The sequence below is a fragment of the Petaurus breviceps genome, unplaced genomic scaffold, assembly GCF_028583685.1.
Source record: "Petaurus breviceps papuanus isolate PSGF00001 unplaced genomic scaffold, PetGlider_PUasm1.0 188, whole genome shotgun sequence".
NCBI classification, from domain to species: Eukaryota; Metazoa; Chordata; class Mammalia; order Diprotodontia; family Petauridae; genus Petaurus; species Petaurus breviceps.
The window spans coordinates 30,337,995-30,364,294 of record NW_027185804.1 but is presented as its reverse complement, the minus strand read 5'-3'; the positions used below and the strand labels follow the sequence as shown (position 1 = coordinate 30,364,294).

The following is a 26,300-nucleotide window of genomic DNA, read 5'->3' as shown; positions in this document are numbered from 1 at the left end:
TGCACTCCATTTAACGTGAGATTATGAAATTGCAGAGGAGGTGGAGGGAAAGAGACAGGATCTAACGGGGAGTTTGGAGTGGAGAAGGGAAGAAGGTGGATGGCCGGGTAGCTGAAATCAGAAATCCAATTGCGCACTGGGTTGTGATTGGAAATCTAATCAGATCTTTGGAAAGGGGGCAGGCCGGGAGGGGGCTCAGTGGGAGTAGGGGGAGTTGATCTCTTTAAAAAAAAAATTGCGGGGGGGAGAGGCAAGGAGAGGAAGGAAACGACGATGTAAAGGGAAGACTTTTGGGTGGCGGTGGCGGTTGGGTGTCTTGCAAAAATGAAGGATGCGGGACACGGATCTATCCTGGAGACCAAGGTACTGGAGATATTGAACGTGCAGGAGAGGAGAAGGAGGAAACAAGATTGTCCTGTGAGACCTGGATCTTAACAAATCAATGTATATATCCCTACATACGTACAAAGGGAGAGAGAGGAGAGAGAGCGCGAACATTCTAAGATGAAACCGTCCAACCTCAGACCAGAGGAAGATTGTGTTGTTCTAGTCTAAATAAAAAATAAACTATAAACACCCCGGCCCCACACACAGAAGGGGGGGCATAGAAGGGGGGGGCATTGAAAATGGAGAACAGAGGATCCGGAAAAGAAAAGTATTTTCATTAAAGAAATGGAAAGCAAGAAAGGAGGAATCTTGGAATGAAAAGTTTGGGTTTTTTGGCTTTTTGGGTTTTTTTTTTTCTAGAAAAGTAAAGACCCGCTGTGCAAAGGTGGTTTGGTTTTATTTTTCTTTCCTTTTATTTTTTTTTTTCTCCACGAGAAGAGAAGAGATAAATAATGCATCTGCAAAGAAATTTCGGAGAAGAAAAGTTGACCGTGCCAGAATGAGGCATTGATTGGGGGAGAGAAATCAGCAGGGCAGGGTTGGAGCTTTGCCTGTGTTGACTAAAATTGATGGAAAATTGCAGTTGGATTTTTTCCTTTTTTTTCTCTTTTATTTTTTTTGCGTGTCAAGATCGTGTGTTTTTTTTTCTTGCTCGTAACCTCCTGGATTTTGCACCTGGACGTTGCCGTGATCGGTCTGAATACAGTGAGTGATCCTTTGCTTATTTATTGGGGAAGGGAATGCCTGCTGATTTATGGCTCTCTTGTCCCTTGGAAGCCCCCCTTTGCTTTGGTTTTAAAGACCTGGCTAGTGGTCAGCAGGAGGGGGAGGGAATGGGTGACAGAGCCCGCCGTAAATCAGGCTCTGCTCACGAAAGCCCCAGTCGCTAGAACGATGCAGGTTGTCTGCATTCTGGGCAAACGCCTTTTGCAAATGTACACTGGCAAAGAAAGCTTCCGAACAAGCCCCTGCAGTGTGGGGTGGTTTGCCGTGTGACTGACTCCCTCCAGAACGCCTGTAAGTTGCATGGCAGCCCGAGAGTTAGATGCACAAATATTTAACCATTGGAAATCGAAGGGGTCCAATTTAGATTTCATTATCCAACCCTACAGTGCAGATCAGCAGAATGTATGAACATGAAAATATGATAATAAGGCAAACAGATGAAGGATGGCTTCTGGCTGGTGGGTGGATGGAGGGAAGGGAGAGTGGGTGAGGGGGGGACGATGCTGTTGGGAAGAGGTGTTTGTACTTTGCACAGCCCCCTTTTTTCTTGTGTCCAGTGCATTGGGCCCCCTCTGTCTCATACACACCAGAAATAGGTTCTCTGACTCCCTGTGCCCCTACCAGAGCTGCTGAAAATGAAAGGATGGAAGGTCCATCTTTCTCTGACTATTCCTTTGGTTCAGAGAACTGGCTAGACGTGGGAGGCTGTGGATGACTTGGGCAGTATGTGATAAGCAGCCTTGTTGGTACTTGGACATCCTGCCTGCTGAGAAGCAAGCACAGTTCTTCAGCATAAGTAGCTAACTTAGGACCGATTCTGCTAGAAATGTATCTGAGTATTGGCGCAGGCTCTTCTCATTGACTTCCTTGTCCCCAGTGAATTGGGAGTGGGGAGGGGGGCTCCAAGAATGGAAGCAAGAGCACAGGGCCTGGGAGAACCTTACAGAGCACAGAGGAGTGCTGGAAAAATGGGTCCCCTTCCTCTCCTCCAGGCTGGTCTGGTTGGTAGGTGTGGGCTTATGATTTTTTTTTCCCCCTAGCCTCTTTCTGCCCACCTCCACCTCCTACCTTTGGGGCTCCCAGCAGAAGCTGGAAATCTTTGGTAAAGAGCTGAAAACAGCATGAGTCAAATGACTGATGAGCGCTTCAGAACTAGCAGAAAGTGAGGGTTAGGTGAGGAGAGGCAGAAGACTGGTTACACATGGCCAGCCCTCCTGCTCCCTAGTCCAGGAATCTTCTTTTGGACTAAAGCGTACTGGGCGACAGGGATGGTGGAATGAGACTGGCAGAAGATGGCAAGAACTCACATCCTGACAGCTTGAGCAGAACTCTTCACCCTACACCCACCCTTGCTCCTCCCCGCCCCCACCATCTCTTTTCCTGTTTGGGCTTTCTCATATAATATGGCTTGGGGGGAAGGGGGCAGAAAGATGATGTAGCTGGATTTGGTGCTGAATATGTTTGTGTTATCAGTTAATAATATCTCTCAACTATAAATCTCCACTAGAGCCTTTTATGAACTCTTTTCTTAGAAGGAATTGGGGGGGGGGCAGGAAGGAGAAGTATTCCCCCTGCTGCTTTGGGGTTATGCTGGTGTAGTTTCTTCTCATGAGTGCTGGCTGTTGTACAGATGTTAGGAAGGGGTAAGTGTCTCTAGATTTAAATTTGAGAGGTGATCATGGAAAGTGACACCACCAAGTAAAAGGTGAGGTCTGCTCTTTGACTCCATTTCTATTAAAATCTGTCTTCTGCTACCCAACTAGACCAAGCCAAGGGCTGGCTACTAAGGCCCTCCTAATGTATTTTCCTGGGCATATGTACCCAGGTTGGATGTAGAAGTGGGCAATAAGTTTGTCAGCCTGTGAAAAATCATTACACAATTTTCCCAAGCCCCCTTTTGGTTTCTGCATGTCTTACCCTAATTCTCTGCAATGAGTTTGTGTATTTTTCCTATGGGGCTACATTTGCAATATTAGACCCATTTATGCTAAGCTGCCACTAAAGCATCTTATTAAAAGTGAGGACTGGAAAATATATATTTGTGTGTATATGTATATGTGTCTATCAATATACACGCCTTTTCTTGGACTTGTGCAGCCTTAAACCATACTTCCAAAGCCCATCTTTGCTATGAACCCTGCCTCTGCCAATCAGACAGCAATGAGGCGCTTCTATAGGTCGATGCCTTTTTGACATAATTCCCATCATGGGTTCTTCACTGGCTCATCTTCCATTCCAGCTCTGCACACCCTTTCCCCTCCTGCATGCTCCTCCACCCCCACATATGCTTGGGAGGTTGGGGGAGGGGAGCTGAAATCTGTTCCCAATTGTGGGCTGAAATCTGTGGTCTATTTCAGCATGTAGAAAGCTGGAGATGATTGTACATCTAAAGATGTACTATTTTCACACTTCACTGAATCACTCACTAGTACAGTAGCCAGAGATACGCAGAACAGTCTGGAGTTTAACTCCTTCGGCTTGACGGCCCCCAAATTGGCGCCACATTTCAGAAAAGCAGCAGTCACCGGGGAGGTCGTCAGAAGCATAGTCCCTCCTTGGGTCTCATCAGTATAGAGCCTGACTGGTACTCAGAGAGCCATAAGTGACCTCTTCTCTGATTATCATGGTGGATGGAAAGCCTGCGCTGGAAAGTCAAGACGTTTGAGTGCGTAGATTTATGGAAAAGGCAGGGAGTTTTCTGGAGGCAGATTTTCTTTGGCTATTGCCAAGGACTTTAGGGTGAAGCAAGGGGAGGAATGTGAGTGATCCCTCACGTGTGGACAAGTGTGTGTGTGTATACATGTGTGTCTGTATCTGGGGGAGTGGGATGGGGTATGCAATGACCAGGCAGGGACTTTTCCAATAACACTTACAGAGGCAATACATGGGAAATAAGCATCCCCTGCTTGGATCATAGTTGATAGATTTCTTCCCCAGGCTCTCACATTTTAATCATGTTGATGCTTCCTGTTGAAAACGGGTTGACTATTAAATGTGAGACCTTTAAATGAAATCTGGGTTAAAATAAGAAGATTTTGTGACACAGGGCACATGTTCTTAGCGAAATCAGGAAATAAATCCCAGGACAAATGTTTGTTTTGTTTTGTTTTCTCTCATGAAGTTTTAGTGGGAAAGAACACTAATGTGGCTGTATGCCATCAGTCTGTTTAATGGAAACAGAATGCAGCCCTTCTATTTTAAAAGAGTTTTGAAGAGAATATTGCCTGGTCCTCTGGTGAGGCAGAGTGGAGTAATGGATAGATTACTGAACTCAAAGTCAGGAAGGCCTGGGTTCAAATGCTACCCTAGACACTTAGTACAGACATTAGTAGCTTTGTGAATGAGCAAGTTTCTTTACCTGTCCAAGCCACAAATTCTTCAAGTGTAAAATGGAGATCATATTAATTCCTACCTTAGGGGTTGTTACAAGGATTAAAGGAACTGTCTAAGTTCAGTGGAAGGGCTACTGACTTTGTCATTATAGAGCCTGGGTTCTAATCCCAGCTTTTCCATTCACCACTTCTATGACCTTGGGCAAGTCACAACTTTTCTGGGGTTCCATTTCTTCAGTTATAATATCAGAGGATAAATCTTCGATGTTTTACAGTCATTTTTCAGTCTCTGACATTCAAATAGAAGCAGCATTTCCATATACAAAGAACAGAAAGTCAGGATTGTATGTCAGGCTAATATGAACAGCTTGCTTTTTGGTGTTGTGCTTGATAAATTCAGCAGCGTGTTATTCAAGTTGCCCTACGTGTCCTACTGAAAACATAAACCAACAGCCAGGTAGCATAGTGGTTAGAATACTGGACCTGGAGTCAGGAAGACCAGAGTTTAAATCCTACCTCAGATATTTACTAGTTATATGACCTTGGGCAAATCATCTAACCTCTTTCCACCTCAGTTTCCTCATCAGGAAAATGAGGAAAATAACAGCACCAAAAGCACTATTTTTGTGGGGATCAAATGATATATTAAATATAGTAGTAGTTGTTGTTCAGTCCTGTCTGACTATTTGAGACCCTGTTTGGGGTTTTCCTGGCGAAGATACCGGGGTAGTTTGCCATTTCCTTCTACAACTCATTTTTATAGAGGAGGAAACTGAGGCAAACAAGGTTAAGGGACATGCCAGGATCACACAGTTCCTAAGTACCTGAGGCCAAATTTGAATTCGGGTCTTCCTGACTCTAGGCCCCATGCTCTATCAACTTCACCACCAGTTGTATCTCCAATATTGTAGTATAAATCACTTTGGAAACAATAAAGCAATAAATAAACATAAGGTGTTTATATATGATACAAGCATTGAATTTGAAGTCATATAACCTGGATTCAAAATCTCCTTCTTTCACCTGCTACTGGATTCTGGTGCCTTAGTTTCCCCTGCTCTGGAGAGGCTATCCACCCCACTGCCAATTGGGATTATCAATTTTGGCCTGAAAGGGAACTCTAGTTCAACTCCTTCATTTTGTAGTTAAGGAAATGAGTCCCGTAAGGGAGAGGTGAACTGTTTAGGTCACATAGGTAGTACTCAACAGAACTAAGATTTAAACCCAGTTCCAAGGACTTCAAAAACAATGTGGTTCTCCTATACTACAATAGCTCAAATACTTTGATTTGATCTTCTTTAGAATTCAATTGACTTCTGCTGTGTGCTAGTCACTGGGGACATGAAGACCACCCCTACCTCTCCACACCCCTGCAAATCAAAAGAGTAAAATAAAACTATCCCTAATCCTCAGGGAGTTTAAATGCCACAGTAGGGTCTTGTAAGCTAGGGATAGTTCAACATTCATTTATTGAAATGTTTTTTGAAGGAAGACCATGATTTTAAAGCAATTTTTTTTTCCCTCCAAGACTTTCTCTTGGAGAGAGAGAAGCTGCTATTCACAGACAGAGCCTGGAGTCCTGAGAGGCAGCTGCAGGCACTCTGTGGCCATCGTTCTCTCTTTAGGGTCTCATGAGCCCTGCTCAACGACCTTGGAGGGTCAAGAAAAACGATCCATGTTGACACTTCTTTTTGCCCTGGCCTGCCTGCTCAGGATGACAGCAGAGAGAATGTTCACTGGACTTTCTCATGCTGCTTTTACCCAGAGTCAACCCTGCAAGTGAAAGTCATCCAGACTAATGGAGGGATAGAAACAAACAATACTGACCCCATTTTGGTAAACGCAGTGCAGGGGGAGTTATGGGCATGCCACATTAAGGAGAGATTCTGAAAGACTGTATTGATTATTATTATTTCACAAACTTCTGAGTCTGGTTATGAGGAAGCTCATTGCAAATCATCGATTGTTAACAGACTTGAAATATGAGAGATTTGAATAGCATTATGGGTCTATGGTTGGCTGCTAGGACTGCACTCCTGTAGTTTACTTTGGGTTAAAGCAGGCCCAACCCAGGGCTAACTTCAGTTTGTCTGAGCAAGAGTGCTGCCCTGCTATTGATGGCTGCATAGACCAGTGTCATTAGAATGAGGAACCAGTGTAGAGGCAGGAAATGTTGAATGTTTTGTTTGTTTCACAAAGGAAAATATATTGAAATGAAGCTTTATATATGTGTATATATTAATGTGTATATATGTATATACATACATGTGTGTGTAAGCATGTATATATTTATGGCAATTTATGGACTGTAGGTTAAAAATACAAATATAAATGGATATTGTTTTAGACTCAAAGCCAGGAAAACTGGGGGTCCAATTTTATCTCTGACTCATGCTAGTTGTGTGACTTTGGCCAAATCACTTAATCTACCTGTACCTCAGTTTTCTTATCTGTAAAATAGGAAAATCACAGACTTAGGAACTAAAGCACCCATCTAGTCTCATCCATATCAAAAGGAATCTCCCTCAACTATGACATCTAAGCAGTCATCTCAGTAGGCAATGAGATGATGTCATGCCAAGTACTTTGCAAAGATTAGAAGAGTTTATTGAAATAAAGTTATTTTAAGTGATTTCTTGAGTTCTCTTGCATAACAACAACACCAATAGTGATGACCAACCCTCTGAAGATGGACCTCCTTGAAATTTACCTAGACTGGCCCTTAGTCCACAGACATACAGTTCATCAATAGGCCTATCCTAGAAAACTTTTCAGCTTATTAAGACTCAACCAAGCTTATACTGTACTGCAATAGTTACCTTGAAGCTTTCTTGTGCTTATCCCCAGAGGGCAGAACAAGGGATAATGGGAAAAAGTTGCAAAGAGGCCAATTTAGGCTTATATAAGGATATAAGGAACATATGTAATGATATAAGGAATACTTTCTCTCCAGTGAGATCTATCCCAAAGCAGATTGGCCTGCCTTCAGAGGTGGTGGGCGACTCAAAGAGCAGCTTGTCAAGGATGTTGGAGAGGAGATTTTTGGTCAATTTGTTCCTGAATGGGTGGATTTTTTTTTATGCCAGTTGTAGGTTGCTCTCTGATATACCGTGCCTCTGAGAAACCAGGGTTATATTTACCCCATGATGAGTATCAAAGGGAATAGACATTATTCTATTTTCTTTGCAGCTAGAGTTTGGTCTAATTAAAGGATTGAAGATCCAGGTTGAGGCCATGTGGATTTCTGAAGACTATTTAGAAATATGAATTAAAACTATTTATACCCTTTGACTCATGAATCTCATTCCTGGGTATATAAAAATAATATAAATTATAAAATTATATAAGTAAGAATGATTTCCTACAGAATATAGGCTCCTTGAGAGCAGGAACTGTGGAGCCATTCGATTTCTACCTTCCTCTCCTTTATGCCTAACACTGCTTAATAGTTCTAGTCTCTATAGTAACTGCTTAAGAAATGTATGTTGATTGATTGATATAACCTAAGATGGTCAAAGACAGGAAGAAATATGAAAATATTAATAGTATTCCTGGTAGAAAAAAGACATAAAATTAATACTAATTAGGGGGATGCATAAAAAATTTTGTCATTTAATGGAATATTATTCTACCATAAGAAATAATGAATATAAGAAGCATGGGAAGAGTTAAGCATTGATGTAGAGCAAAATAAGCAGAACCAGAAAAATATACCCAATGAATTCAATAATGTAAATAAGAAGTATACTGCAAAATAGACAGGGATACCATGGAACACAAGTCTCCAGCACTGCCAGCAGAGGAGAAATGAGGAAATACAACTGTGTCCTTTGCTTGGAGAACTGCAGGATAATAGGTATGGATCATAGCATCACAGAAATGACCTTGATAGCCTTCTAATGGAAACCGTTCATTTTGAAGATGGGGAAACTGAGGCCAAGTAACAACAAATACCTTGTCCAGGATCACGCAGGTAGGTAGTAAGTGATGGGGGTAAGATTTAAACACAGGTTTTCTGACTGCCCATGCAGTACTCCTTCCCCCTTACCATGATACATCTATGGATGGTGCACATGTCGCTGGCCATGGTTGCTACATTAGGTAGGTTTGCTGAACTGTTTTTCTTTGTTATCTCCTGGATTTAGTTTTGTTTGAGTTCTTAGTCATCCACACAAAGATGGCAGAGAAAACATTTACCTTGAGCATAAAGACAATAGCTTGAAGGGCAGATGGGGCACTTTATGGGAATATCCTGTCTGGATAGCTGTCATGATAAATGGGGGATATGCCTATGTTACCTCTGATTAACCCATTAGCTAGACCTGACTCTTGCCTGCTGTTGCTTTATCCTTTCTTCGCCATAAAAGCTTCCTTAACAGTTCCTTAAATCTGGCAGGCATGGCCTGATGAAGAGACACTCTGAACCAGGCTTTAGAGAACTCAGCCTTTGGAATTTTGGACATTCTGTCCCCCCATTCCTGTGATGGGTTTCCATCCTCCCCATCCCTGACTCTTGGAATCCCTAACCTTCCTCAAGGAAGTGCTTCCATCCCCTATAAGAGGTCCTTCAGGATATCACCCTTTCCCTCCTCATTCCAATGCACCCCCAAGCATACACTTTACTTGTATGTATGTCTCCATTAGAACCTAAGGGCAAAGGCCTGTTTGTCTTTGGTTTATTTCCAGGACTGAGCACAGTGCCTGTATAGAGTAGGCAATTAATAACTGCTTTCTGTATTGAATAGCTAGTGCTCAATTAACAGGAACCTCCCAACAAGGTTTTCTTTCAGCAGAGAATACAGAAAAAAAAAGAGAGAGACTTCAGATGCTTAATATATAAGCTTACTTTAAGACTGACAGAACATTTTCCCCATGACTCCAAAAAGTAGGCTGATTAGGTAGACTTCTCTCCATGTTACATATGGGAAGGCTAACAGTGGGGCAATAGAATTATAATGTCTCTCTCTTTTTTTTTAATTGGGTCACTAATACTAGCAGTTATGGTCATGGGATGAATATGCCTTATGTAAATATGAACAAAGTATGTGATAAATATCTCATGCTATGTGTGGAGAAAAGATAGACCAAATCATACTCGATGACAGTACAACTAGGGTAGATAGTTTTTAGGTGAACCCAATGAGTAGTCCTCAATGGTTTGACATCAGATTGAAATGAATTTTCCAGTGAAGTATCCTAGGGATTTTTTGTGCCTGTCCCCATAGCGGTTAGTCTTCTGTTGTTGTTTGCTTTGTTTTTTAAAGACTTAGCTGAATTTTTAAATCAAATATTCACAAAATTTTCAGAAGACATCAAGCTGGGAGAGATAGACAACACACTAAATAAGAACCAAGCTGGGAGAGTTAGACAACACACTAAATAACAATCAGGATTCAGTAAGGTCTTGACAGCCTAGAAAATTGTGCCACATCAAGTAAGATGAAATTTAATGAAGATATATAAAGTCTTATACTTGTATTACAACATAAAAAATCAACTTCTCACTGGAAGATAAGTGTGGCATGATTAGATAGCAGTTCATGTGAAAAAAAAAATTGGAATATTTTGTGGATTTTAAGCTCAGCATTAGTCAGCAATGCAATGTGACAGCCAAGAAAGCTATGACCATCATAGAGAAGGTTCTTAAGAGAAACAAAATATTTAGAAGTAGGAAGAAGGTTGTCCCATTGTCCTCTGTCATGGATCGATCACGTATGGAGTATCATATCTTGTTTTGGGTACCATTTCGGAAGGCTATTGGAAAGCTGAAGAGAGTTGAAAAGAGGAGAGCCAAGTTGGTGAAGGGTGTCATGTTCATATAAAGATTGATTAAAAGAAATTAGATGTTTAGCTGGGCTCCTTTGGGGGAGGTAGGGTATTTCCTATTACTTGAGTTCCTTCTTCAAGTCAAGTCTGGATGACTGCTAGTCACAGATATTTTGGAAGAATCTTGCTCAGAGTTGGTCTCAGTCCCTTCTAACTTGAAATTCTGGGGTTCTTTGACTTGTCAAAAATTAGGAATTATCATCACCATCATCATCATCACCATCCACATTTTACACAAGAATACTGAGAAAAGTTGAATAATTTGTCTGTGGTCACCGTGGAAGTATTAGCCACATTTAACAAATGGTATAAGTGTTTTCTTTAAGGAATAATAAATATAGGTACTAGGTGTTGAGCTACATTCAATTTTAAATCCGAGGCCAGTTTCTGTTTCTCACTGTTTAAATCCCACTGTTTCTGCAAGTTAACAAACAGATATAGAAGTGTAGAATTAACATTTATCTTCTGGAATGATCAGTTTAATGAAGGGAGAATTTCAGTGGAGTGCACTTGCCATTATGTACTGACTCTGAAAAGCAGATTGTTAAATTTTCATTGTTAGCATTGACACTTTGAAAATCAGCAAATGCTACAAATCAGGGCTTGATTTTTTATTTTATTGGTTTTCTAGACTGAAGAAAGTGAGGAAGAAAATTGTTAATAATACAAGTTAAACTTTAAAGTGTTGTATATACTTACTTGTTTGTCTGTTTGTTTGTTTTAATGCTGCTGGAGAACCAGTTGTTAAACATTCACCAACATACCCTGGAGTGAGATGTTAGGACAGAGTCGAAGAGAATTTTTAGAACAATATTACCTACTCCATGAATGAAAGACATGAAAGTGTTAGGAAAATAAAGGGCACTCAGGTTACATTTGTAGTAAAGAATGATTAGTGAATGAGTGAATGAAATGTTGGGCCAGACTCAGAGAATTTCTAGAAGACTATTACCTATTCCATGAATGAAAGACGTGAAAGTATTATTGAAAATAAAGGACACTCACATTCCATTTGTAGTAAAGAACAAGACTGACTATTATTTTTATTTTTTGCTTTTGTTTTGTTTTTAATGACAGTGTACTGATAATTTGGCCTTATTGAACTCCCTTCCATAACCTTTGATGTTTCTCTCAAATGCCAGTGAATTATTTGCTTCCTTTTTGGTGGATGGGTTTGACAAACACTGTTTAATAATGTTGTTGTTTTCCGGTTTTATGTGTGTGGGCTAATGAATATGTCTCATTCTGTTACCAAAGACAAATGGTTTTAGGGGTGAGTCATGATCTAAGGTGGACATTGGCTTAGTTAAGAAAAATTGAAATAGAAAATGTTTTTCTAGTTTGAAAGCCTGGTTAAATGAACATTTTGGGAAGAAGGTAGGAGGCGGTGATTTTTCACGTAATCCAACTCTCTGACTCTCATAGGAAGGAGACAGTAGGAACCCTCAGGACAGTGTGTGTTTATGTGTATATGTGTGCTCTCACACTGTATACTTACATACTGCGTACATAACCTCTGACACATAGTGCCTGATAATTGCTTATTTGCTGATCAGTTGATTGTTTCTCACAAAGTTATTTTTGAAACTGTGGAATCTTATGGCAGAAAAGTAAGAGCAAAAACAAAACAAAACAAAATGGACAAAAATCGCTTGGTAAAAGCTACAGCCAAAGAACACATAATTGGGTCTTCGGGCTGTTCTTTCTACATCAGATGTCAAAGAGGCATTCTGTGGTTGGATTGTCCATTGGAAGGTTTTTGGTTTTTTCTTTTGTCTTTGTGGGGTCCTCTTTTTATTTCCCCTTTTATTTATTTGTTTGTCTATTCATTATTTATATAATTTCTTGTTATTTATTTATTTACTCTTTTTATTTGTATTTAATTGTGGAATGAGTATCGCCAAACCACAAATTTTTTTCCCTGGTATATGGTGTTTTCTTTGTGCACTAGATTTAGAATCTGGACACCTAAATTCAAATATGGAACCTGCCTTTTACTTAACTTCCATAAGCAAGCCATCTCATCTCTCTGGAAGATGGAATACTTGTACCACCCATCACGATAGTAAGATAAATATGGGAGATGTTGGATCAGTGAGATTTTAGGGATCTAGGCCAGGTATCTTTCTACAGATACAGATAGAAGGCAGTGTGGTTTAGTGGAAAGGGAGATGTGTTTAGAGTCTGAGGACTTTGGTTCTAATCAGGGTCATGTTCCTTACCATTTATTTTACCTTGAACAAGATTCTTAATTAAATGCTCTGGACTTCAGCCTGTAAAATGAGGGAGTTGGAGCAGTCGGCCTTTGTGGGCCCTTCTAGTTCTAAGCTGATGGTCCTAGATTTTGGCCAAATTTAAGTCCTGTATCTTTTCTGGAATCTCGTGGTGGAATCTCAGATGTTCTCAGAGGTGCCACATTTCACAGGCAGGGGTTCTTGAAAGACATGATGATGCACATGATGATGGCAATGATGATGAAGGGGGAGGAAAAGGTAGTGAAAACAACAGTAGCATGGGTTTGAATCCATCCAGGTCCTGGGCCTAGAGAATGGACAAGATTAAAATATATTATTCACTTTCAAAGAGGCTTGTAGTATTTTTAAGGCTATTTTAGGATTTGTAAGTCCTTTCTAGCAGCAAGAGCCTATGTTCTGTGTTCTGAGGTGCCTTCTGTCTCTAGCATTCTGTGCTCAAAGATACTTACTACCTCTGACATTCTATGATGTTTTAAGGTCATTTCTAGTTCTAATATGTTATAATTCTAAGGGTAGTTTTTAAAAAGGGATTTAATTGATTTAAACAGATTCTGATGGGTGACCAAAACAATCCGTTTTCCTTTACTTTCTTTCCTTTCCCCCTTTACAGACACTTCTTTTCCCTTCCTTTACTAAAGAGACAAGCCAAAGAGTTAACATGTGCCTAGGGGTATTCAAGGAAGCGGCTGTGGAACTATGAAGGCTTTCTCTCTATTGTTTGAGGGTTGCCATGGCAATGGCTCTGGCCACAAGTTCCATGTCTTTCAGTTTCCCTGAGCAGTTCTCCTTTTTCTCTCTCTCTCTCCCCATCTCTTCTCTCTCCTCCCTTCCCCTCTGCTCCCCTTTATCTTTCCTCTCCTTTCTCCCTCCTTCCCTTTCTCCCTTCCTGCAGCCTTCCTTCCCTCCCTTCTTTGCTCTTTCTTTCTTTCCTTCCCCTGTGTTTTCCTCTGCCCAAACACACATTGCTATGAAACTTCTCCATCAGTGACTCCTTTCAGTTCCACATGGCCTTCTCTCCTGGCCTCTGCTTGCCACCCCACCTCCTGTCTGCTTAGACAGGTAAAGCCTGTGGATGGAGGCAGAGTATGAGGCTTATTCCTTGTTGGTGGGACACTGAGCATATTCCTAGGATTGGAGCTGAGGGGCTCTGTTAATTGCATGGCTTCAGGCAATTGTAGTGCTGCAGTCTCTGACAATTAGAAAGAACAATGAATGGGGGTAGAAAAGCTTCCACTCTGGGAAGCCCTGGAAGGATTCACAAGCCCAAAGCCCTCATCAAGGTCTGCTGGAGAGTCCCAAGAAGCTGGTGGGTCTCATTTGCCAACTGTCTCTTCTCAGCCCTTCTGCCCCAATACCTATTGTACCATGTACTGTTGTGTGGTGCTGTGTTTCTCGTTTCATTTCATTTTAAAGCAAGGGGAAGGAAAGCTTTGGTGGCACCCCATTTGCTTACCCATGGAATGACCTGGACTGCAGGATAAATTGCAGAAAAAAGTCTCCTAGAGAAATCTTTGCCTGCTTAATGCACAAGACCAATGAATTGTGAAATGGGTCTCATTAGAGCCTTTCACATCACCCGGCATGTGCCAAAGTGCTTTCCCGCACAGGACCATCACTTCAAGCCCAACCCTGCTGCTATTCACTCCAGCCAAGGAAGGAACAAAGGCTATATCTGTATGAAGGCATTTAGCTCTGTCTGTTGGTCTGTTGTCTACTGTTCATTGTAAGGGGCTTTGCTTGGCCTTTCAGGCCACCTCTGACTGAGCAGGGGCATCCTTCCTAGGTGCTTTGGGGAGAGTAATATTAGGGCACTTTAACTGCACCATTTATAATGTGTGTCGGGTCCCTACAGGAGAGCACAGGCTCTATTGTCTGTGTGGCCCCATATACATGCCCAGACCCTCACTTGGCCCAGGCAGCTAGTGCAGTTGGCAAACTATTTCGGTCCTCTGAGCTTGCTTCATCAGTCCCTGGAGTTTGCTCTGTAATTACTGAGTCAGGGCAGAATGTGTAATCAGCAGAAACCTGTGCTATCTGCGAGACAATGCTGTGCATAGAACATTGGATCTGGCAGCAGCATATGGATGCTACCAGTCTGGCTATGAGCAAGTCCTGCTACTGCCGAGGAGCCTCAGTTTCCTTAAATGTAAAATGGAGTAAAAAAATTCGATGGAGAGTCCCAAAGCTCACATGACCTACAAGACACGAGTAGACACTGGAAGACAAAAATATTAAAACCTTTGCTTGCAAGGAGCTGGCTATCTGCTGCCATGTGGAGGTGGGCTTGGGGGATGAAGTGAGATAGGAAGTGGACACAGACCTGTTAACATGGTGTACATCACAGGTGGCAAGGGAGAGACAGGTGCACGGCACCACATATTTCAGGGTACAAATGCAGAAGGAGAAGAGATTCAGCAATCACAACATTGATAGACATGTCTATATGTATGTATGTGTACGTATGTATATGTGCATATATAAATACAGTATATAATCCGGCCTCAGACACTTAACACAAAAACTAGCCGTGTGACCTTGGGCAAGTCACTTAACCCCAATTGCCCTCCAAAAACAATAAACAAATACAGTATATATTATACACATATACACATGTGTATGATATGTGTATTTATAAACACACAAATATATTAATATCTAAGTACATACTGTTCCTCTAGTCTCATTCAGTCAACAAGCATTTTTTTTTAAATAAGCACCTCTTAAGTGCCATAAACTGCAAAATGCTAAGGATACAAATAAAAAACAAACAAAACTCTACAGAAGCTTACAATCTAGAGTATTACATCAATGAACACCAGGATTGTGTGTGTGTGTGTGTGTGTGTGTGTATGGATGGATGGATGGAGGTTGTTTTATGTATATATTTGTGCATATATGGGCAGCTATGTGGCGCAGTAGACCGAGTGCCAGGCCTAGAGTCAAGAAAACTCATCTTCCTGAGTTCAAATATGGTCTTAGACATTTGCTAGTTGTATGACCCTGGGCAAGTCACTTAATCCTGTTTGTCTCACTTTCCTCATCTGTAAAAATAATCTGAAGAAGGAAATCACAAACCACTCTAGTGTCTTTGCCAAGAAAACCCCAAAGTGTGGGACACAACTGAAAATGACTGAACAAAAAATTATACACACACATACACATATAAACATGTATTTATATGTGCATGCATATATATGCACATATATGTGTATTATAATGTGTATATAATATATATTTGTATACTATATATGTAATCCTGAGTGTCTAGCATAGTGTTTAACGTATACTAATTCTCATTAAATTCTTGTCGAATTAAATTGGAAGCTCTTTGTAAACCATAAAGCAGTATAGAAATGGGATCCATTGTCACCTTCCTTCTCACCACCAATTATAATTGCTATTATTGTTTTCATTATTTTTACCCATAGGAATAGTCCTCTCTTCTGTCGACTTCCCACTAGAGATACTTACAAGCTCTGACACTAGGGTTATATCTCTGAATGGTATTTTGGTCAACTATCAAATAGAAGGATTGGTGTCAGTGGCTTCTAAGTTTCCTTCCTGCCCTGCTGTATGTTCCCATGTATCTTTTAGATAAGGTCTCACTATTTCTCCCTTCATGAGGATTGATCATATTTTGCAAAACTTAACACCATATATTCCTAAGACTACATGTCATTAATTAGGTGAAAATGATGAAGAGAGCACTGGATTTGGAGTCACCCCTGAGTTCAAGTTCAAATTCTAGCTGTTAGACCAGCTCTGTGCCCCTGGGCTAATGACTGAATTTTCTGAATCCCAGTTTCTTCCTTTCTAAAGTGAGAAGGTTGGACCAGAATGTCTCTAAAACAGAGATGTAATAAATCCAGCTCAGAAAAAGACCTGATCGTTAAATGTTCAGTGTGAGCTCGTACACTTCTCAGGTCCTCAAATCAGTTTGATTTATTGTTCTGTTGATTGTCTAGAAGTGAGTAAATGTTAATAAGGAAAATGTTTGTCTGGCACACACTTTTTTTTTTTTTGGAGAGTCAGTTCTTAAGGTGTTTACGAGAACACTCTTGCTCTAAGGTTAATAATGAAAATAAGTAAGATGTGTATGCATACATGTACATATATGTGTATATAAAAATCATTTATAGACTTAATATATGTGCTAAACATTGTATTGAATACTTTACAGTTTCTAAACCAGGATCCTGAGAAAAACAGGGTGATGGGGGTCATATATTATTGGTCTATATTATTATCCTTACCAATGTTACTAACCTAACAACTCACATTTATATCATACTTTTATGTAGTGAATTTATATAGTACATTGGGGTTGAGGAACTACTTTTTTGATACAGTTTTTTTTTTAAGCAATTGGGGTTAAGTAACTTGCTCAAGGTTACACGGCCAGTTATTTCTGGGTGTGGTGCTGAGTATCTGAGCCCAGATTTGATCCAGGTCATCCCGACTCTGGAGCCGGTGCTCTTACTCGCTGAGCCACCTGGCCTCCCCTTTGATACAGTTTTTAATTCTGTTAAATAAAGTGTATAATCTCACCCATTTTGTAGATAAGGAAACTGAAGTAATTAAGTGACTTGCCCACATTCATATAGTGATTCTCAAAGGTAGGATTCAGATTCAGGTCCAGTAGCCTTCCCAGCATAAATAAAGCACGGTGTAATGGAAAGAACACTGAATTTGGAGCCATCTGGGTTCAACATTGAACTCAGCCTCATTACATCTGTCACCTTGGACATAGTAGTGAAAAGCTGTAATAGACTTTGCTCATCCTCTAACCAAGTTCTCTTTTGTACCTTTGGTCTTATTAAAAAGACAAATCACTGTGGTTTAAAGTCTTGTCTATGGAGGAGTGATTCAGTATTTTACAAAGAGTTGAAGCGTGTTTATTTGGAAGATTCAGTATGAACAGCAAGAGTTGCACAGGGTAGGATGAGGTAGGCATGGTTCCTAAAAGTTCATGTGAAAAAAGCCTGCAGGTTTTCGTGGAGTGTTAGCAAAACGTCGAGTCGAGTCTGTGATGTTAAATCCAACACAAGTTGGGCTGCATTTTTATAAGCTGACATTGTGACGTTCTGTTTGTTTCTGGGTCCGGGTCATTATCCACATGGCACCCAGGAGACACAGTGAATGGAGCACTGGTCTTGATGTTAGGAAGACTTGAGTTCAAATGTGGGCTCTGATGCCTGTCAGTGATATGACCCTGGACGGGTCATTTAACTTCTCTCTCCCTCAGTTTCTTCAGCTGTCAAATGGGGGTGATGATAGCACCTACCTCTTAGGGTTGTAAAGATCGAAGGAAATAATATATTTTTTTTATTTTTTAAAGCAATCGGGGTTAAGTAACTTGCTCAAGGTTACACGGCCAGTTATTTCTGGGTGTGGTGCTGAGTATCTGAGCCTGTATTTGATCCCCAGGTCATCCCGACACTGGAGCCAGTACTCTTACTCGCTGAGCCACCTGGCCTCCCCATGGAGATAATATTTTTAAAGGACTTAGTATATAACCTGGCACCTTGTAGGTGCTTGGTAAAAGCTTGTTCCCTTCCTCTTTCCCAGAATAAGAGAGATGGCGGGCTCCTGTGTTCTTCCCTGAACAGGACACATATTGGAGAGGAATCACTGGCAAAGTGGAGTATATCAGGGGAGTGGTTAGTACTCTGAGGGTTCTGGAGGCCATATCATACAAAGGACTGGGACAGTTAACCTGAAAAGAGAAGCCTGTAGGTGGGGCAGGACATGATTCATATCTATGTGTTTGAAGAGCTGATTTTTGGATGAGCATTTAACTTATTCTTGTCAGCAAAGGATAAAACTAGAGGCAACGTAGTAGGAAAGAGAGTCAAATATTGTCAGTTTGAAGGAGCTAGGTGATGCCATATTGCATTGAGCGTCATGCCTGGAATCAGGAACATTGATCTTCCTGAGTTCAAATTCAGTCTCAGATATTCAATGGCTGTGTGACCCTGAAGGAAGTTGCTTGACCCCGTTTGCCTCAGTTTCCTCATCTGTAAAGTGAACTGGAGAAGGAAATGCAAACCACTCCAGTATCTTTGACCAGAAAACCCCAAATTGGGTAAAGAAGAGTGGGAGTGATTCAAAACAGTGATTCTGCTTGTTTGGGTTTCCATAATGTTTCCCCAAAATGACACTGTTTGAGGGCAACCTTCTAATGTCTAGGATTTGCCTGTATGATTAAAAAAAAAAAAAGCAAAGAAACTTGTTCAACTTCTGACCTTGTCTGATCCATCATCACTGGTCTTATAAAAATAATGTCACTGCAGTTTAGAATCTTACCTATATAGGATTTGAAATCCAACAGCTAGGGAGAAATGTTCATCCTCTACTCTCTAGGCCCGGAAACTTTCAGTTTTCACAGAATCACACAATTTGAGAGTTGGAAACTACCTCATCGAATGCAGAAGTATCAAACTTGCATCCTGAGAAGCTCCCAAGTGCAGCCTGAACCACATTAAAATGTAAATGTTGAACGAAATAAATAAAAACTATTTTTTTTTTCATTTTCTAAGTCAATGTGATTATGGCAGGGATCCATTTTGGCTTAAGCTTGACATTATTGATATCATTCAGCCCTATCATGTTAGGGATAAAACTGTAGCAGATTTAGGGACAGATTTAGGGACATGCCTTGGATCTAAGGACTGGTATCTGAGAAGGATTTAAACCCGGGTATTCTTGCCTTCACTTCATCACCCTATGCACTATACCATTCTGACCCTCAGTATAAACATGTAGCAATACTGCTGGGATCATTCCCCTAATTTGTATTCATATTTGCATGTTGCCTCTCCCTGCTTCCCAGTTTTCTATATGAAGAAAGTGAGGTTAAGTGGCTTGTTTAAGGGTCACCCAAACAAGTAGTAGAACTGTTTACCCAGATCTTCTGCCATCCAGATGCCATGCTCTGTCTACCACACCTCTCCCATAGGCCTGACATGCTGGGAGAAGTAATTAATTGCTAGGCCCACAGGAGGATGGATTCAAAATGAAAAATTAAATCCTTGCTGTTGGAAAACATCAGTGGGTTTAAGATCCATATTCTTAGTCACTAAGGGATCATTCTGAAAAAAAGCAAAGTTTAGGCAGTCTTCTTCTTCCCACCAGTTCTAAGGATCCTATAGGGTTGCCCCAGGCTCTTCAGTCTTCCAGAAATGTCAGCCACTTTTGTCCTTCTCTCTCTGAGTTGGGGACAAGGATTTTTCTTTGGCTAAGTAAGGTCTTTGTAATCAAATCTACCTCAGAAGGGAAACAAAAACAGAATGGACTTCCAAACATTTGGCTTAACAGGGTAACTATCAAAGCAGGTATTTTTCACATTTCCATTTGCTGAAGAAGTTTTGTTTTGACTTTTCCAGAAAGATATGACAAATTCCCTGTCAAAACTAGGCCCTATCTGTGGGGAGATAAGAGGAGAAAAGGATGAGGTTATGGAGGCAGGCCCAGTATGAATGGCAATAAATAACAGCCCAGGTTGGGTGTAATAGGAATTTATTTGACTGGATTCCAAGGTCTTTCTCTAAGGATTCTAGGTTCCTGTTGAGATCTGTCATTTGTGTCTTTCTGAGCCAGTTTGATTAATTTATCTTTTTACATTTTATTTTATTTTTTTTTGCTTTTTGGAGGGGGGAGGGTAGGGCAGTTGGGGTTAAATGACTTGCCCAAAGTCACACAGCTAGTGTGTGTGTGTGTGTGTGTGTGTGTGTGAAGTGTCTGAGGCAAGATCCAGGTCCTCCTGACTCCAGGGCTGGTGCTCTACTCACTGCGCCCCCTAGCTACCCATATTTATCTTTTTATTGATGTGTTTATTAATTGATTGATGCAATCCTGTTATTAAAACTCCATCCAATAACATCTATTATCTTAGAGAGTTGACTGAGGCATTGAGAGGTTACCCAAGATTACACAGCCAGTATGAGTCAGAGGCAGATCTTGAACCCAGGGCCTTTCTGACTCCAATGCTGAATAACCCAAGGCAGAGTGCCTTAACCTCTCTGTGCCTCAGTTTCCTTTTCTGTAAAAGAGGATAATAATAGCACCTAATTCGCAGAGTCCTTGTGAGGATCCAATGAGAAAGTGCAAGTGATTAAACCTCTAAAAAAAAAGTGCTAGACAATGAAGATCATCTCCAACAACCTGTTTACACTGTGACCCATAAATGCTTTATAAGAACGTGTTACTTTGGCACCTGGTCAGAGACTCTGTCCAATTTTGAGTAGCTGATTTGCATAGGCAAGAGACCTGAGTGGTGGACTGTTACTTGGACTTGCCCTCATGTCATAGACTGACTAAGTATCTCTTTTCCCAGTGGCTCATTTTCATAAGAAGGATGAGATAAACTGAGTTAAAAAAAATGGAAACCCCCAATCCCACAGCTCTTTGGTGATTACTGGGCAAATGGCCATAACCTGCAGAGATGAAGATTTAGGAAATGACCTGTAGGGACCTCTTAAATATCTTATTTCTCCAAGTCCTATGATCTGATCTCTTTGTTACTAATTCCTCCCTTCTCTAGTCCATAATTTATCCTGCCTCAGTAAATACCTGGTGAAATGAAATGAAAATTCTAGATATTTTTCTCTTACAACTTCTTTGGGGAGAGTATTTTAAAAGTTTGTCTTAAGTGCGCACTGTAGGGGGTTGGGTTTTTAATTCAGATTCTGAAAGGTTTCAGTCCTTAATTCAATTCCTAGCCCTACTGTTTTGCATGTTCAAGACAGTGAATAAATTGTTCTGCTTGACTGAGCCTCAGTTTCCTCATTTATGAAAGGGTGATAACACTTGTCCTACTGGCCTCCCACAGTGGTTGTAGGTATCAAATGAGATATAAACTCAGCTGAGATGACAGAGCATTACAATTGCAACCCCTCCGTCCTTAGGGTATATTTAATTTAAACCCTGGATTTGGAATTAGGTGACCTGTGGTTGAATTCCAGTCTCTGCTTTCTAGCTACCCAGTAACTTTAGAGACATGACTAGCATCTCTTAGGCCTTAACTTTGTCTTCTATAAAATGCAGGAGGTTGATGAGGTAACCTCTTTCTCAAAGGTCTTTTTGACATGTTGCAACTATATTCTAAGATTACATCCAGTTAGAACCTTCTGTGTCCTAAATTCCTTTCCAGCTCTAACATTTTATATTCTATTTTTATTTTATTTTATGAATTTTTAAAATGTTTCCCTAATTACATTTTTTACAATTTATTTTAAATTGTAATTTAATTGTAAAATAATATTTAAAACAATTTTTAACATTTGTTTTTTTTTTAATTTGGAGTTCCAAATTCTTTCCTTTCCTCAGTTTTCCCTATTTTCTACATTCAAATTTCCCTTCCACTTTTGAATCCTGTGATTTTATGAAATTCCATGTTCTAACTTCCTTCCAGCTCTAATATTCTAATTGTAAGGTCTTTTCTAGATTTAAACTTTCGAGGCTCTTTCCAGCTGTAACATTCTGTGTTTACTTTAGCTCTGGATCCAGTATTGCTACCCCTTTCCTGATCATACACAGCCTTGTGTGCTTTGACAAGTATGGTGTAGTCTATGAACCAGCCCCCTCTGGAGCCAGACCAAAGCAGCTGCCCAACCAGGTCAGGCAATGCTATTACCAGACTATAGTGGTGATGGGACTGTGAACCATCATGGCATTTATGGATTGATTAATTTTCAGCATGGCTGAGTAGATAGAGTCCAGACCACATGGGTGCAGGTCTTACTTTGGCACATAATGCCTCTGTGACCACAGATCTACAAGAAGTAGAGGAAATTTCTACAGTCTCCAACACTGATTAAATCATACCTCCTAACCCTACCCTACCCTTAAAAGTATCTCCATTGATAGTTCTCTTGGGGGCTTCTTATGTCCCATTTTGCATTTCATTTATATTTATCAGTGTTTATGTGAGATCTCCCTAATTTGAGTTCTGTGAAGACAAGGGCTTAACCTTGTCTTAATTATCTCTGAAGGCTATCACCAATAATAAAAATAACTACAATAAAAATGGTAATAATAATAATTGGTTGTATATTTGTTGTCCCTAGTGTGTCTACCAGAGTTTCTGGCCCAGAGGCTCTGCCTTGAAATTCTGGTTTACCTTATTTTTAAAATTATTTTGGTCACAATTTAGATTCTATCTCCTATAGGGCACCTTTCCTGCCCTCCGACTTTCCCTGCCCATTAATTAAAACTATCATCCTCTTTAAAATTACTTTGGATGCACCCTCTGTTAACTGCCATTATATATATTGTTGGAACAGCTGGTGTGTGGCCCAGTAGATAGAGCTCTTGGACCTGGTGTCAGGAAGACTCATCTTCCTAAGTGCAAATCTGTCCTTAAACACTTAGTAGCTATGTGACCGTAGGCAAGTCACTTAACACTGTTTGCCTCAGTTTCTTCATCAATAAAATGAGCTGGAGAAGGAAATAGCGAACTACTCCAATATCTTTGCCAAGAAAACCCCAAATGGGGTCAGGACTGAAACAACACAAGAACAAAAATTACACATAGAGATACTTTTAAGGGTAGGTATTGCGACAAATGAAAAACCCCAGAGAGACAGAGTTTCTGGGTAATCAGCAACCAATTTATTAATTAGGCAAGTTGACAGCTAATAAATTGATGGTCATTTACTTCTCTAGGTAATCAAAGATCCCTGTTGGAGACTTGGAAAGCCTTACATATCTTTCTGAAAGGAAATGCCCCTAACAAGTAAAAATCAATCCTGATTGATGGATATCTAATGAGGAAGTGGGTTTGGAGTCTTCACCTCAGAATATGGCCTGATCACGAGACTCAGAAGCCTCCAATGTTCTGGACAGGAGGATCCATCTCTATCCAAACTTATCTGGCTTGTTTTCTCATGAGCTAGGTCACCCTAATCTCTCATGAAGGAATATAAGGACAAGAGCTCATTTCCCCAAGGGTAAGGTTTATAGTCCAAACAGAAATTGTCTCCTAGTTGGGTGGGGGTCCTATCCGAGACTGAAGAGCATGTTCCTTGAGGGTTAAGAGTAATCTCATCAATTAGTCAAGTTCTTTGGAGACTGACTTTCTCAAAAGCTAAGCCTTAATGAGAAAATTAAGGAAAAAAACCTGGATCCCAATTTAATAATTGGTTATTAATATAATAGTATAATAATAATTGTCCTCACTATATTTCTGGTACTGTGGATCACTCAGAGCCTAAGGGATCTGAAAAACAGTCCTTTTACAAAAAAAGAAAATGTTTAAAAATGTGCCAGTGCCCTTAGGTAAAAGCAGTTTGGATGGAAGATAAAAAGAGATAAAAGCAGCTGAAAGTAGATGAAAGCAAGCCTCCATGAACTTTCTTGGGGTCTCAGGAGCTCCTGTAAAAGTCTGCTTGAATTAATTCAGCCCCTCTCTTTACACAAGAAAAAGCCAAATGTATGAGGAATGCCTTTTGCCTGGGTAACCTCTAGGCCTCATCGGTCAGTAGGCTCTCGTGTTTCAGCTGACTTGTAATGTTGGTGCAGTCAATACTCTGTCTTCCAAAAACAGGAGGTCATCGTGGGGAATCCCTCTTCAGCTCAGATTTCATTCTCTCTCCTCTATGGCAACAGCATATACTAGCTACTAAATAATTCTAAACCTTCCTATTCAAACTCCATTGGCTCCCTCTTTGCCTCCTGCATCACATGTAAAATCCTCTGATTGGCATTTTAGAGGCTTTCTTCTGACATCTCCATTCTTCTTGTATGAGACTGCCATCCATATTCTAAGCTACTGGTCCAACTGTGGTTCTTCCAAACTCCCCTCCCATGGGTCCCATGGGACCATGTCCTCTATGCCTAAAGAATGCTCTCCCTCCTCACCTTTGCTTTTTCTTTTTCTTTTTTTTTTTTTAAAGCAATTGGAGTTAAGTAACTTGCTCAAGGTTACACGACCAGTTATTTCTGGGTGTGGTGGTAAATATCTGAGCCTTGATTCGAGCCCAGGTCATCTTGACTCTGGGGCTAGTGTTCTTACTCACTGAGCCCCTCACCTTTGCTTTTTCAGTGCTTTGGCTTCCCTTGAGACTTAATGCCAAACCCACCTTCTTTAGCACAGCTTTCTGTGTCCTATGGTCCTACCCCATCCCTTTTTCCTACTACTAAATCCTTTCCTATGAGGTTATCTTCCATTTGGTTGTTGTTCAGTCATGTCAGTCCTGTCTGACTCTTTATGACCCCATTTGGTGTATTCTTAGCAAAGATACTAGAGTGGTTTGCCATTTTCTTCTCCAGTTCATTTTGTACTTGATGAAACTGAGGGAAACAGGGTCAAGTGACTTGCCCAGGTTCACCCAGCTAGTAAGTTTCTGAGGCCTGATTTGAGCTCAGGTCTTCCTGACTCCAGGTCTCATGCTCTATCCACTTTACCACCTAGCTGTCCCTGTTGATAGATACAGCAACAGGGATATATAAATATAGATCACAATGTAGAAGGGGGCAGGGGAAGAGAGAGAGAGTGGGAAATTAATCCCTGTTGCTTTGTGGAGGCCATCCACATAAATTGCCATCCATTTATATTCTGTTATCAGCTGGCCCTCCAGTTTTGGGTCAGTTATAAAGTGACAGCTGTTTTTGGCCCTTCTTCCTTTGCCTTGATTCCAGTCAATGTTTTAATTATCAACCTAAATGCACACCCTACAATACCACCTGGCTTAAGGGTGAAGAATCAGCCAGGACCTTTGACAGCCAAGAAAGGCAGAAATGCCCTAGGCCCTTGGCAGAAGAAATTCCAAAGGAAATAAAAGTGTGGAACATAAGCATTTCTTACTTAACATACCGCTCAGGATTAGGCCCTATGAGTACCTTTTTGTGCTGCTACCATAGCTTGGGAGGACCTACTTTATACTTTTTTTATACTTTTTTTTTTGTTTATACTTTGCTGACACAGACTCCAAGAACATGAGGTTACCTCCATGTTCCAATGAGGGAGAGGAGGAGCACTTTAATGGAGGTCTCTTGACCTGTAGTAGGAATTTAAAAGCATAGGATCCCAGCCAGAAAACTCCCGAGGTTCCATTTACTCATTTATATAGATCTATGAGCTTGAAAGGGCTTTAGAGACCATCAGGACCACTCCCTCATTTTACAGATGAGGTGAATGAATCCAGAAGGGACTGTCACTTGGCCAAGGGCACATGGCAGTTCAGTGATGGATTCTCTTCTCATTGAAGCATCTCAGTTTTGACCAAAGAGAAGAGATAATCATCACAGTACTTTCCTTCATCATCCTTCCATCATATTCCTGTATCCTTTTAATTTAAACTTTCAACTTAGAGTCAGTTTCCCACACCTTTATTTTATTTTTAAGTTCTTCATTATGCATGATCAGAAACATTCTCTCTCCACCTCTTTCAATATTCTGCTTAGTAAGCACTTCATTTAAGACTTTCCCCCACTAATTAACTATACTAAATTAAGTAGGTAAATTCATTGATTCAGCAGTTGCTTTGTTGTGTATATTACCTTGTTCTAAGTAAAACCTGGAATAATGGGTGTAATAACCAACCACTTGGACCTGTCCCTCCTCTCCAAATCTCCTTTGACTTCCCATATTTGATATCCATCTAATCTTTTCTCAGAACTACTCTTGAGGCTGGCTAGCCACCAGATGATAGAAGTTATGTTCAGCAGGAATGGTGTTGTTTGCTCACTGATCAGTCTTGTTCTCAGACTCTCCCTTCAGCTTTGATCCTGTTGCATCCATCTCCCTACCGGACATCTCAGATTGAATGTCTGA

General features: G+C 40.7%; 1 protein-coding gene across 1 annotated transcript in view; it reads left to right on the top strand.

The window, feature by feature from the left end:
• The first annotated feature begins 6 nt into the window (after positions 1 to 6).
• LRRC4C (leucine rich repeat containing 4C) overlaps positions 7 to 26,300 on the top strand; it is a 213,901-nt gene continuing 187,607 nt past the window's right edge. The window contains exon 1 of the mRNA XM_069091449.1: positions 7 to 1,092. The gene's annotated coding sequence lies outside the window, so the exon portion shown is untranslated. The remainder of the gene's footprint in view (positions 1,093 to 26,300) is intronic.